At 47.5% G+C, this 13,362-nt stretch overlaps 1 long non-coding RNA gene across 1 annotated transcript in view; it reads right to left on the bottom strand.

Annotated features, from left to right (window-relative positions):
* LOC141569431 (uncharacterized) overlaps positions 1 to 13,042 on the bottom strand; it is a 250,600-nt gene extending 237,558 nt beyond the window's left edge. Inside the window, exon 1 of the long non-coding RNA XR_016022541.1 lies at positions 12,923 to 13,042. This is a non-coding gene — a long non-coding RNA (uncharacterized LOC141569431). The remainder of the gene's footprint in view (positions 1 to 12,922) is intronic.
* Positions 13,043 to 13,362: the final 320 nt, after the last annotated feature.

Genomic DNA, 13,362 nt, shown 5'->3' with positions numbered 1-13,362 from the left:
CCATACACGGCAGCTCTACGACTTCTCACCATGTAACCCTCCTCGTAAGGAGCTTAAGCTCACGCATTTGTTATTATTATTATAAACCACACGATAATTATAACCACGATTCATCACAGCTCTTCAGCTGTTTTGTGCCGCACACACTGTTCTAGAAGCTCCGGGGCCTTTCCCTCATTTGAGGACATAGATTATAGATATAAAGTACTCAATGTAGATGCTATGTGTGTGTGTGTGTGTGTGTGTGTGTGTGTGTGTGTGTGTGTGTTTTATATAGAGAGGCTGCCAAAAAAAATGTGTACACATTTTAAGAAAGGAAAAAACTATTAAAATTGTAATGCAATGAACGACACTAGCATTCATTTGATGAACGCCATCTTTTGAGCGGACATCATACTACACATTGCAACCGTAATTCAATTCAACTCTGAAAAGTCATACATAGATAACATCTCTTAAAATGTGCACTTTTTTTTGGCACCCCCCAGTATATAGTGGATAGAATACAGAATACAGAGGAAAGTTGCTTATATACAGTATATATTACAGACTATACTATATTATAGTACATGTTACATAGTATAGATTATGTTACAATAATATAGCATCTATATTATATAGACCTATAATATATAGCATATTATATATTATACTAGCATAATATACTCAAATAGTATACAGTATCTATATTATAGTGTGTATTGCATGGTGTACATATATATTACATATTATAGTATAGACTATAAACACTATGTAGTATATATACCATATATGCTATTCATGATACATAGTACATATGATAGAGCATATATACTACAGTGTTTACATAACATAGTATATATTATGCACAGTATATAATATATAATACCGAGTATACTATATTATATTATCTACATAATATACTAGGTACTATGCATTATATAGTATATATTATACATACTAGTGTATATATATTATATTATGTTCTTTGTATAATGTAGTATAGTAAGAATTTATTGTATATTACTATGCATTATATAGTGCATATAATATACAAAATAGTACATATTGCATAGCACATTATATATATATATGTTATATATATGTTATTATTTACTATCTCTGTAGACCTTCCAAGTCCCTCAATCATCCCCCTAGTTTCTCTCCTGTGCCGAATTAGGAGGACACAGTCTGAGAGGGAAAAGACTTTGCCAAAGTCCCAGAGCTGGCAGGTTGAGGAGCTGGAGCCAGGTCTACACAATTCTCCTTCCCTTACCGGGCTGTGTGAGCGTCAGACCCTTTCACAAGCAAGTTTGGATAGTAAGAAACTTTGCTCTTATTGATAAAATGTACATACGCTCCAGACACCATGCTAAGAATTTCTAAACTGTACCTTCTTCAATCCTTCCCACTCCAACTACCCCAGAATATATATTTTTTCATGGTCATCTTTCCACAGTTAAGAAAAGTGAGGCTCTGATACATTGGGGAGTCTGACCAAGTCACAGGGTTGATGAGGAACAAGACCTGCGCTCTTAACCCACCACAAGGGGGTAAGAGGAGGAAAAGCCCGAAGCCGATCACAACTGTTCCGCTTCTGGAATCCAGGTGCTGCTTCTGCTAAGTCTATGAAAAGAAATGTACAATTTTCCTGTGACATTTCCCTCCACTGAACTGTTTTGTCTGTAGTGAAAGAGATTTCCGATTTGGGCTTCAGTACACTGATTATGTGGCCAAGTTAAACTGTCTTCCTTGGGGGAAAAAAAATAAAAAAGAAATCATTAAAACTGAGCCAGAAAGAGAAATGACAAGCACACGGGCAGAGAAGATAAAGTTGACGCCTTCGAAGATGGAAATTACGTAAATAGCAGCCTGGGTTCCTAACATGTAGATTTCTCCTATCCAGGTTCTTCCAAAGCTCCAGATGCTGGAAGGAAAACACCCCTAAGTAGACATTTGTTACTTATTTTTCTCTCGTTGCCTGTGCAAACTCAGCCTCCTATGCGACACATTTCTCTTATCTTCGTTCTCTGTCCTCCATCACGCCCGTTGCCTGGAGGCCCACGTTCCTCCATTTTTCATCTCTCAAAACTGCACATAGCTTCCCGAAGCATTGCCTGCTGCCTCTGGTCTGTCGAGACTCCTGGAGAGTCTGAGATGCCGGTTTAACTGAGGCGGGAGATGGAAGGGTAAGCAGGCCAGGAAAATGAGCCTTTGCTCAGGGGGGTTAATAGGCTGTGTGCACGGCATGAATTGTAAGGACCATGCAATGCCTCCTTCTAGGAGAACACAGTGTCTCTCTCTTGGCACAAGAGTTGTCCCTCGCGTATGTGAATAGAAAGTTACCGGCCCTTGGGAGTAAAGGCGATCAGAAGCCAACATTTATTGAGCACCTACTATGTACCAGGCACACACTTCCCTAATCCATACAGCAACCCTGAGAGAGGGACAGTATCAGCTTCTTTTACAGATTAGAATAATAGGAGATTGCAAACAGCACGATAGCAGGGATTCCATCTGTCTTGTTTGCCCACATCAGCACCGAGTAGGTGCTCGGTAAGTATCTGGTGAACGAATCAATGAGGAAACTAACACTCACAGACGTGTGGCATATAGGAGCGGTGAACAGGACCTGAGTGTTAGCTCTGCCTGCCATTTACCAGCCAGGCAATCTCTAAGCTTCACATACAAAATGGATCTACCTCCTGGAGTTTGGGGGAGGATCAGATAAGGGAGGGATGGGGAATTCTGGAAGGAGCTACACGACGAATCCCGCAGCCCTTATGTCTGGGTGGTGGGAGTATTGGAAATGTGTGTCTGCTTCTTACAGTGACACCCATCGATTTCATCAATGCATTTCCTTCTCCTCTTTCTTCTCGAACAGAAACCCTTGTTCCTGTGGGAAACCTGCTCACTCACCTGACCAATCGCAGCATTTCATTCGTAACCACAGGGATTGGTTCAAGGGTGCACATGTGATACACACCCAGCCAATCAAGTCCCTCCCTGAGACTGTTCCAACTGACCATTGAGAAAAGACTTTTCCTTCCTAGTAGGGTCATTCACTTGCTAGGGATTAGTCTGGAGCTATAGTACCCACCTTTCCCCCATCTGGGGAAGGACCACTGGAGAAATGGAGAGAGAGCAAGATGGCAGCCTATCAGAGCCCTGGATACAGCCGTGCCTGATCCCCGCATGGAATGTACCTGTCTGAGCCTACATAGTCCCTTGACTGTGTTAGACTGAGTTCTGACACGTGCAGTCCTGACTTTCACACTTCTGTTCTCGACTGTCTACGTGTTCCACAATGAGCCGGTATTACATGTACAACAGGCTTGAGATTTAAAAACAAAACAAAAAGGAAACAACAGATCCGTGTTTGTCTGCAGTGGGCTGTCTCGTGGACACGTCTCCTCTGAGGCGTGGGCCGAGCCTGTCTACTCTAGGGAGGCCATAGTTTTCCTTTTGCTCCATGATTCCTTCCGCTGCTCCCTCTGAGGTCTCCAGGCCTGACTCACTGCTTCCAGAGTAAAGACTTTACCCCACCCTCCCCAAATCAAGAGACTGCCAAATGCACCTTTTCTAGCACCCCCATAGGTCCCTGCTTTAAAGTGATAATTAACAGAAAGTTGGGTGTCTTTTACCCCCTGGGAGAAAAAATTCTTTAACGGCAGGAAGTGGAGCAGAGGGTGGTGGATTTCACAAGGAGGTAAGGAAGCTTATGTAAGTGACATTGCTGTATGTGATTATATCACCAGGGTAAGAAAAACTCATTCTTATTTGGGTGTTAGGTCGATCATGAAGTTTTGGGCTTACATGAAATAAGTCACAGAGAAAAGCCTCACCCAGCCCCAGAATAATATCCACATCACACAGCCGTAACACCTTCCCAGCGCTATTCTAAGCTCCTTCCATGTATTAAAGCCCGTGAGGGGAGTGATATTATTATCCCCATCTTACAGAGGGGGAAACTGAGTCACAGAGCGACTGCATCACTTGCCCAAGATCCCAGCCCACGTCCACATCCTGAACATCTCAGATAAGCCAACACCAAAGCTGTGTACAAAACCAAAAATCAGCCAGTTGGATCTTTTAGTTTGGTGAAATACGCTTAAATTAGTAAGGGGGAGGGGGGAGATCAGCCCAACTATTTTTGTTTTCTTTTAATTACATCAACTTCCTGGCTTGTGCAAACCCAGAATATCAGGAATTACCAAATACCATCGACAGTTGTGCACACAAGGCAGAGGCTTCAAACGGGAGGGTCCCAGATCAAATTCAGCGCACAGCTGCATTTGCTTTGGCTGGGTCAGGTTCTTCTTGAGAACATTTCAGATGGGGCCTGAGCTCTCTAGTTTACCACAGCCCCCCCCACCGCCCCAATGCCTCACACCTGGCCCACTTCACTCATGTACAGGAATCTGAGTGAGCAGTCTCCGATGTAAGGAAAGCTTGGTAACAAGAGGCAAAGAAAATTCTCTTTCGTTGCTTCACCCAAACTGGACTTTACCTTCTGTTTACGGTGATGTCCCATAGTCTGTACTAGTTCTCAACCTTTGCTTTCTCCAATAGGACACATGTGACAGGGCGCATTCACATGTGCAGCCCCCACTTCGGGTGTACAGTGGGGGAGGGCAGGTTAGAATTTCTGGCATAGCAATCCCATCTTTCTTTCTCTCCTGCTCATGGGAGCACATTCACATAGCGAGTACAAGAGAACATTATCACGGACACACATATGCATTTATTCTGTTTTTCACTAAGTAAATGGCTGGGAAGTTTGGTTGCAGGAACCATTATCATTTGTAAAATGCTTCCATGGGATGCTGTGCACCAAGGTTGAGACTCTGCCCCAGAACCTAGTAAGTGCTCAGTAAATATGGGTTGAATCAATAAAGGCATGAACTGCAGAAAAAGGGAGATGCCGGAGTACAGTGGGCTACTCACCATGGCCCAGAGATGGTGGGGACGCCCTGGTTTTATAAAGGGCCCGGTGACCAGATGCCGAGATGGCAGGATTCAAGGGCATCAAGACATAGGCCAGCATTTCCGAAACTCAAGATGTCACCACCGTCTCTAGGCATTCCATGTCTGTGTTCCACCTGTACAATTATTTCCTTCATAGATTTATGTTAAAGTGGCTCTCGCTTCTAAAAAATTAAACACATTTATTGAAATTGGAAGCTCTGCAAACTCCTGCAAATGGCAAACCAATAGCATTTGTCGTAAGTTGTAAGTGGTGAAAAACAAATGCAACGAAGACCTCCCCCAAAAATCAAATTTGGGCTAGAATTATCTGCTGGATGTGCTATGCCGAGGCCAGAGTAGTCTTTCTAAAATCATAAATTATATCATTTCATTTCCCTGCTTAAACCCTCTAAAGACTTGCTCTGGGCTTAGGATGAAATGCAAAGTTCTTACATTTCCTGCAAGGGTCAGAGGCCAGGTCCTCCCCCTCTGAACCCCACCCCTCTGGTGCTGTGCTTCAGACACTCTGATCTTGGGGACCTTCACTGTTCCCGAGAACCCTCCTGCCTCAGAGCCTTTGCACACACTGTTCTCTCGGCCTGGAAAGGTACTCTGCTCACGCTCTCGCGTCATTCAATCCCTAACCAAACGCCACCTTCTTACAGAGGCCCTGACCTCACCTCCTCATCCCAGTTTGCCCAGGACGGTCCCAGCTCCGACCCTGGAGTCCCTGTGCTGTGAAGCCCCTCGGTGCCCAGCAGACTGGGACAGCTATTCCCCCTGGGGCTCCCCCGACCACACAGTCCTGCTTTGTTCCTCTTCATCATATGACATGTTCACATCTTTGCTTTTCTGTTTTCTTTCTCCTTCACCAGAATATGGGTCCCACGAGGACAGGGAGTGCGGGGTGTTTTGTTCACGGCTGTGAACCCAGAACAGTACCTGGCACACAACTGGCATTTACTTAACGTTTTGGACGACAATGTCAGAGGAATGACCGTCCTGGCCTCTAATCTGTTGTTTACAATTTAGTTGTCTCCCTTTGGCTGCAGTGAACAAAGCTTTCCCCAGACGTAGAATTATGTCCTCTGTCATGCGGGAGACCCTGCTCGCTGCGCCATCCGCCATGCGGGAGACCCGGCGGGGTCTCTGCTCCCGCTCCCCACACAAGAACGCAGGATATGGTGAGGCCAAAAAGGAACACCCACGGAGCCATAGGTAGGGGAGTCATACCGCTATATTCTCTCTGGCGGCACTATACTCTCACTGGAGGCTGGATCCACACTGTCCGCAAACCGCCATCCACGCTTGCCAGCCCAGCCGCCATCTCCTTGCTAGCCCCCGTTCTTCCTCTCTTCTCTCTTCTAGCGTAGCCACAGCAGTTATATTAGTGGCCAATGGCTCACTGGTTACAGCTGACGGCCAACTAGCCAAAGCTGATGGCCATGCAATCACAGTTGATGGCCATTTACTACCTGAGCCAGCACCTGTCTTTGTGAGGCCGAGAGCCTGGAAACTTCTTTCTGGGGCTCTGCCCCCACATCCTCGCACTAGGTTACCAGAAAGGGACTTATTGGGCCAATGAGAATGCCGTGTTTACAGTTTTGATACCCAGTGTCACACTGTTTTCCAAAAGGGTCAAAGCCCCAGTTCCCACTGTGCCCAAGGTTCCTGAGGCTACTCACTCCCCCATGGCCGGGCCAGCATCTCCATAGTTAAATCCTTACTAGGTGGAAATGTAGCTGTTTCTTGCTTTAATTTGCATTTCTTTGATTACTAGTCAGGCTGATCATTTCCCCATGTGCTTAGCTAATTGCATTTAATCTTTTCCAGTTGTTTCTTCACACCCCTTTGCTTGTTTTTCTACCCAGTCTCAGGATTTGTCTTACTGATTTCTTTGAGGTTGTCTCATACATTAAAGGCTTAATTCTTTCCATTTTCTGGTCCCTGCATTCAATTATGTCCCTTTCATATTTCCTTACTCCCTCTTTACGTTTCCACACCCCATTTTGTATTTCTCTTTTCACTGGGCTTTAGGGTTTTTTTTCATAGCTAATTATTGAATATACATTTAGAGGAGGCTCCTAAAGGTTTCCCATCTCACTCAGAGTATAGATACATTTCTTAAAATCACCTCCAAGGCTCACCATGATCTGCCTCCCCCATATTACCCCTCTGACCTCAGTTCCTACCACTCTGCCCCTGGGTCTCTCTGCTCCAGACATTCTGGCTTCTCTGTCAAACATGCCAGCCACACTTCTACCTCAGGACCTTTGCACATGCATTTTCCTCTGCCTGGAAGACTCCTTCCCAAGTATCTGCATGCCAACCTCCCTCACTTCCTTCAGGTCTTTACTGAACCGTCATCTCAATGAGTCCTTCCCTGGCCACCTTATCTAAAATTTCAGAACAATGAGCCCTCCCACCACCATAAAGATGCCCACGTCCTAATCCCCAGAACCTATGAACATGTTACCTCACGTCACCAGAGGGAGGTTGCAAAGTGTTGCAGGTGTGATTAAATTAGATTCTGAGATGAGGGGACTGTCTGCGTGGGATCCATTGAATCACAGGGGACCATGCAAGAGGGAGGCAGGAAGGTCGGAGTCAGAGACATGGATGCTGACGGCCTTTAGAGGCTGACAAGGCGAGGATTCTCCCTGGGAGCGTCCAGGAGGAAGCCGCCCTGCGGACTCACCTTCGGCTTATGGCTTCCAGAGTGTAAGATAATAAATATGGATGGTTTCAAGCCGCTACATTTGCAGTAATTTGTTACAGCAGCCATAAGAAATGACTATTGTCGCAGACACCTCCCATCTACCTGCTTCTTTCTTTGTTTCTTCTTGGCATTCGTTACTAAGTTCCTAGAATTGGATGTATTTTTCTTTTTGCCTCCCTAGTAGAACATAAACTCCACAAGGATAGTAGTTGTCTGCTGTGTTCACATTGTATCCCCAGTACCTAGAACAGTGCCGGGCACACAACAGGAATTCGATAAGCCTTCACTGAACAAATGGACGGAGGAATGAGAACGAAGGAACCATCTGCTCTCCTGTCAAATAGAAAACTCTTGGTAGCTGAGGTTGCTGCAAGGTCACTACATCTAAGGGGCCACTCTGGGTAGAAGAAGGTTTTGGAGAAGATACCAGGCACTGGAGAAAGATGAGTCTGATATTCTAGGGAAGTCCCCAGTTTGCTCCATCCTGTACCCTCCCACAGGGTACATGACGCAACCCTACACTCAAGGGGCAGATGAGAAAAAGTAGTGGTCAAAGTCCTGAGCTGCAGACTCCGGCTCCCTTCCCTGGTTCCCCTTCTAGCTCAGTGCTGTCCAATAAAATCATATTGAAAACCAGTTATGTCCTTTTTCAAATTTCTAGTAGCCACACTTAAAAAGCATCGTCGAAATAAAATAGCGTAAAAGAAAACATAGGCACTCAACTTATGGACGGGGTCTCAGAGGAGTCTTTGTGAACTTGGCCCCAAAGGCAAGGGAAGTAAAAGCAAAAATAAATACATGGGACTATATCAAACTAAAAAGCTTCTGCACAGCAAAAGAAACATCAACAAAAGAAAAAAGCAACCAACCCAATAGGAGAAAATACTTACAAACGATACCTCCAATAAGGGGCTAATATCCAAAACGTGTAAAGAACTCATATAGCCCAACAACAACAAAAATAAACAGTCCAATTAAAAAAGGACAGGGAGCCTGAAGGGACACTTTTCCAAGGACGATATGCAGATGGCCAAAGGATACATGAAAAAAATGCTCAACATCACTAGCTCTAAATGCAAATCAAAACCACGAGATGTCACTGCACAGTCATTAGAAAGGTTATTTTCCATGAGACAAGCAATAACAAGTGTTGGCAAGGATGTGGGGGAAAGGAACGTTCACACACTGCTGGTGGGATTGCAGACTGGTGCAGCCGCTATGGAAGGCAGTGTGGCGGTTCCTCAAAAAACGAAAAATAGAACTACCTTATGACCCAGCAATCCCACTTCTGGGTATGTACCAAAAAAATTTGGGAACACTTACACATAAAGATATATGTACCCCTATGTTCACTGCAGCATTATTCACGGTGACCAAGATATGGAAACAACCCAGGAGTCCTTGGACAGATGACAGGATAAAGAAGACGTGGTACATATATACAATGAAATATTACTCAGCCATAAAAAGATGAAATGCTGCCATTTGCGACAACGTGGGTGGATCTTGAGATTAGCAAGCTGAGCAAAAGAAGTCAGACAGAAAAAGTCCAGAAACATGATTGCATTCGTATGTGGGATATAAAACAGAAAGCAGCAAACAAAAGCAAACCCATAAATACAGACAACAGAATGGTGGTTAGCAGAGGAGAGGGGAGGTGGCAGGAGATTGAAGAGGGTACAGGGGGTCAAATGTATGGTGACATGGTGACAGAAGGAGACTAGACTTCAGGTGGTAAGCACACAATAAAGTATACAGATGTCATATTATAAAGCTGTACACCTGAAATTTGTATGTTATTAACCAATGTTATCCCAACACGTTTAATTTAAAAATCGAAAAACAAAGGTGTTATTAAAAGATGGAAATAATTTTAATAATGTTTTATTTGGCTGTAACATAGCCAAGACAGCATTTCAGCACATAATCAATATGAAAAAAATTGAAATATTTTACTTTCATTTTTCTATGTCCTAAGACTTCAAACGCCCCTATGTATTTTATAAGTTTAATTTGGACATTATATTTTCAACAGTTAAGGGCAATGGAATCCCACTGAAACAATCAAGCTGGTTTCACAGAAGAACACTTTACTGCTTTGGTTTCTAGATTAAATGTAAACTAGTAAAAGTTACGTAAAATTGAAACTTCGCCCCCTGCGTTGCTCTGGGCATGTCTGCCGTTGGCCGGGGTTCCCAGTGCAAACGCGCGCAGGTTGTGTGCCCCTGTGCATGTTATTTAAGCTCTCTGAACTTTCCTCTATGGTCTACAGAACAGGCGGTGGTAACAGCAGCTATTTTCGTGGGTTAAATGAAGTCATGGGTGAAAAGTAACTGGTACATTGCCAAGACTTTATAAATTGTAGCTATCGTTATCTGGAGCAACTTCTTGCCTTTCCCAGGGAGGAGCCCCTGGTTAGAAAGAAGGGGGCTGAACTAACACGTATGGAACACCTACTTGTGCCAGCCCTGAACTTCAGATGTGCCATCTCAAACGTCCCAGCCAGCCTTCAGGATGGGAGCTGCCACCTCCACCTGGCCCAGCGCCCCCCCGCCAACGCCTCTCCCAGGCTGAGGGCAGAAGCCAGTCTCCCTGCTGGCCGTGGCCGTGGGAGGATGGCTGTGACTAGAAAGCCTTGGGGCACAGCTTCAGTCCCCTAGGGAGGTGCCTGGCGGCCCTTTTCCCTCGGCCCCTCTTCCCTGCTGTCATGCGGGAGACCCTGCTCGCTGCGCCATTTGTCATGCAGGGCGTCCGGTGGGGTCTCTGCTCCCGCTCCCCATACAAGAACGCAGGACATGGTGAGGCCAAAAAGGAACACCCACGGAGCCATAGGTAGGGGAGTCATACCACTGTATTCTCTCTGGCGGCACTATACTCTCACTGGAGGCTGGATCCACACTGTCCGCAAACCACCATCCACGCTTGCCAGCCCAGCCGCCATCTCCTTGCTAGCCCCCATTCTTCTTTCCTCTCTCTCCTAGCGTAGCCACAGCAGTTATATTGTGGCCAATGGCTCACTGGTTACAGCTGACGGCGAACTAGCCACAGCTGATGGCCATGCAATCACAGTTGATGGCCATTTACTACCTGAGCCAGCACCTGTCTATGTGAGGCCGAGAGGCTGGAAACTGCTTTCTGGGGCTCTGCCCCCACACCTGCCTACATCCCAGTCGGGCTTCTCTTCCTCCCTTCCTCCCCCTGCCCCTCTCTCCCCTTCGCCCAGTCCTTCCCTCCCGCCCCTTTGCCAGAAGGTTCTGGAGCTGCCTCACCAGCCTGTTGAAACGGCCAGAGCCTTGTCTCAGAGATTTTTCAACAGTGTTTTTCTCCCCACAGGGAACAGGTGATGGCAGATGGCGTCTCAAACCCACTCTCAGGGGGAAGGGCCACCTCCCACGGGCCTCTCCAGTCTAGACTCGAGCTTCCTGAGACATGATTAACGAGAAAAACCGTGCGATTGAACTCCCAGGAAAAATCCAGCTGATTGCCTCAGCTTCCAAGATGCTGTGGTGGAAGGTGGGCGCTCCCGCCTCGCCCGACGGTCATGGCAGAAAGAGCTTGGACGCTCAAGTCTGAGAGACCAGGCTCCCTCCTCTTAACCTCCTGCTCTCGGCCAGGTTGTTGAATGGCTCTGAGGGCAGTGTCTTTGTCTGTAAAATGGATATAACGATCCCGCTGCCCCAGAGGTTGCTGTAAGGCCCAGTAAAGAAGCATCATTGGCACTACGCCTGGCATATAGTAAGCGCTCACTGAGTGGGGATTGTTACCCCTCACTGTCCAGTCCTCAGGGGGCAGGGCTGAGGCTGCGCCTCTCCTCCCCAGGACCAGAGCACACACAAATACATGTTTCCAAAGTAAAAACACTGAGTCCCCTCCAGACCAGTGAAAGCAGGGTGCTGCCTGCTACGTGCCGGGGCCAGGAGGAGGGGGAGGCAGGGGAGGCTCTCTCCTTTGGCGCAAAGGTTAAGGGGGCACCCCAGTCCTCAAGATAAAGAACACTCGGGTGCAACATTCTCAAAAAAAAAAAATCAAAATAAATGCAAAAACATCTATGATGAACAAAAAAAATCCAAGTTTTAAATAAGAAGCCGGGGCCAGTAGTACCAGGTTTTCCTTTTGCCTCCAGCTCTGCAAATGGCACTGCCAGGCATCTAATTGCCTCTCAGGTATGAACCCATTCCTTCCTCACCATAACCCTGTAAGTACTGCTGTTACCCTGACAACCAGGTGATGGACAGGAGGCCCACAGAGGTGGGCTACGTGGCCCCAGGCTGCCCAGCTCTGAAGGGGCAGAGCTGGGACTCGAACCCCGGCAGACTGCACGGAGAGATCCCTTCCTAGCCACTGTCCTACGCTTGCCTGTGACACCTCCCTGCCCACTGGGGATTCTATCACTACATTGCATGCTTGGCTCCAGGCGTTGCTGGTTGAGCAAGGCCCCGTCCTGTCATTCCAATCTGTCATTCCAATAGCAGACATGTGCCACCTCCTGGGCTGGGTTCCGCAGACACTGAACAGCGATGAAACAGAGCCTGTCCTTACGAGGGCGGGTGGGATGCCTTGCGCCATGAGTGACGGCTGATGCCCACTGCTCTGAGGCCTGGACAGGCGCTCAGTGAGGCTGGAGGAGGGCATGACTAGCTCGGCTGCAGCCAGAGGTCACCTGAACTGCGGGCGTTTCCTGCCTCCCTGTCCTGTGACGACTGAGGACTGTGAGATGAGTAAGAGGCTGAGCTGAGAACACAAAGGAGCCATGTCCCCATTTCACTTACACGGAATCGGCTCCAAGTGATGTTCACCAACAGCACATAACCTGAGTTCCCTTTCCTTCTCCTGGGGTATCCGACGGCCCTAAACTCTTCCCTCTACACCCTCCACGAGCAGCATGACGTGAGGGTGAAGGGCACTGAGTCACACACGCTGCGCTTTCCTAACCAGGTGACCGTGGGCCAGCCACGGAGTCTCCCTGGCCTGTTTCTTCATCCATGAAATGGGGAAAGTGAGGCGGACCCCACAGGTGGGGGGTTAGAGGTAATAAGTGCACATAAAGGACGGAGTGCGGGCCAGACATGTCGAAAGCACCCAGGAGGTGGTAACTATTTTGTAAAAAGGGTTGCACTGTCCACTGCCACGCGTAACCTGTGTTTACGAAACGACCCAGCACCCCAGGCCTCCGAGAGAAACAGTCAGCGAGACGGCACGTTTGATGCAACAGAGCGGTCAACTCACTGAAAAAGTCCAGCGCAGAGACAGCCTTACCTGCAGTGCGAAGAGCTGGCCGCTTCTGCTCTGGGACGCTCCCCCCAGCGGCGGCGTCTCATAGGCCTGGACGGCTCGGCCCCACTCGTTTATAAAGCCCCCCAGGTGCTCCCAAGGAGGACCAGCGCTGTGGGCGAGAAGGGTTACCTTGGGGGAGGGGTTCCGCGGGAAGGGGCGGGCTGGCGAGGAGCTAGTGACTGACGCCTGGAGATTCGCTTGAGTCATTAGTCATTCACTACACCTTGGCGTTTTAAGCGTTTTCTACACGGGTACTGCATTTCACCGTCTTAACTTTTTATCATGGGGGGGGGGGGTTAAACACGCACCTGGTTAACCAACCAGTGACGTGTAGCTTCAGGGGCCGCGACACCACCCAGATGGGCCAAACCACCGACGCCCCCCCCCCCCAACAGTGGCTCCACCGGTGTCAGTGTTTCCCA

The sequence above is a fragment of the Rhinolophus sinicus genome, chromosome 10 (assembly GCF_057876585.1).
Source record: "Rhinolophus sinicus isolate RSI-liver-muscle chromosome 10, RSI-T2T, whole genome shotgun sequence".
In the NCBI taxonomy this organism is placed as follows: Eukaryota; Metazoa; Chordata; class Mammalia; order Chiroptera; family Rhinolophidae; genus Rhinolophus; species Rhinolophus sinicus.
The sequence above is the reverse complement of the archived record's forward strand: the minus strand, read 5'-3'. Positions and strand labels throughout refer to the sequence as shown.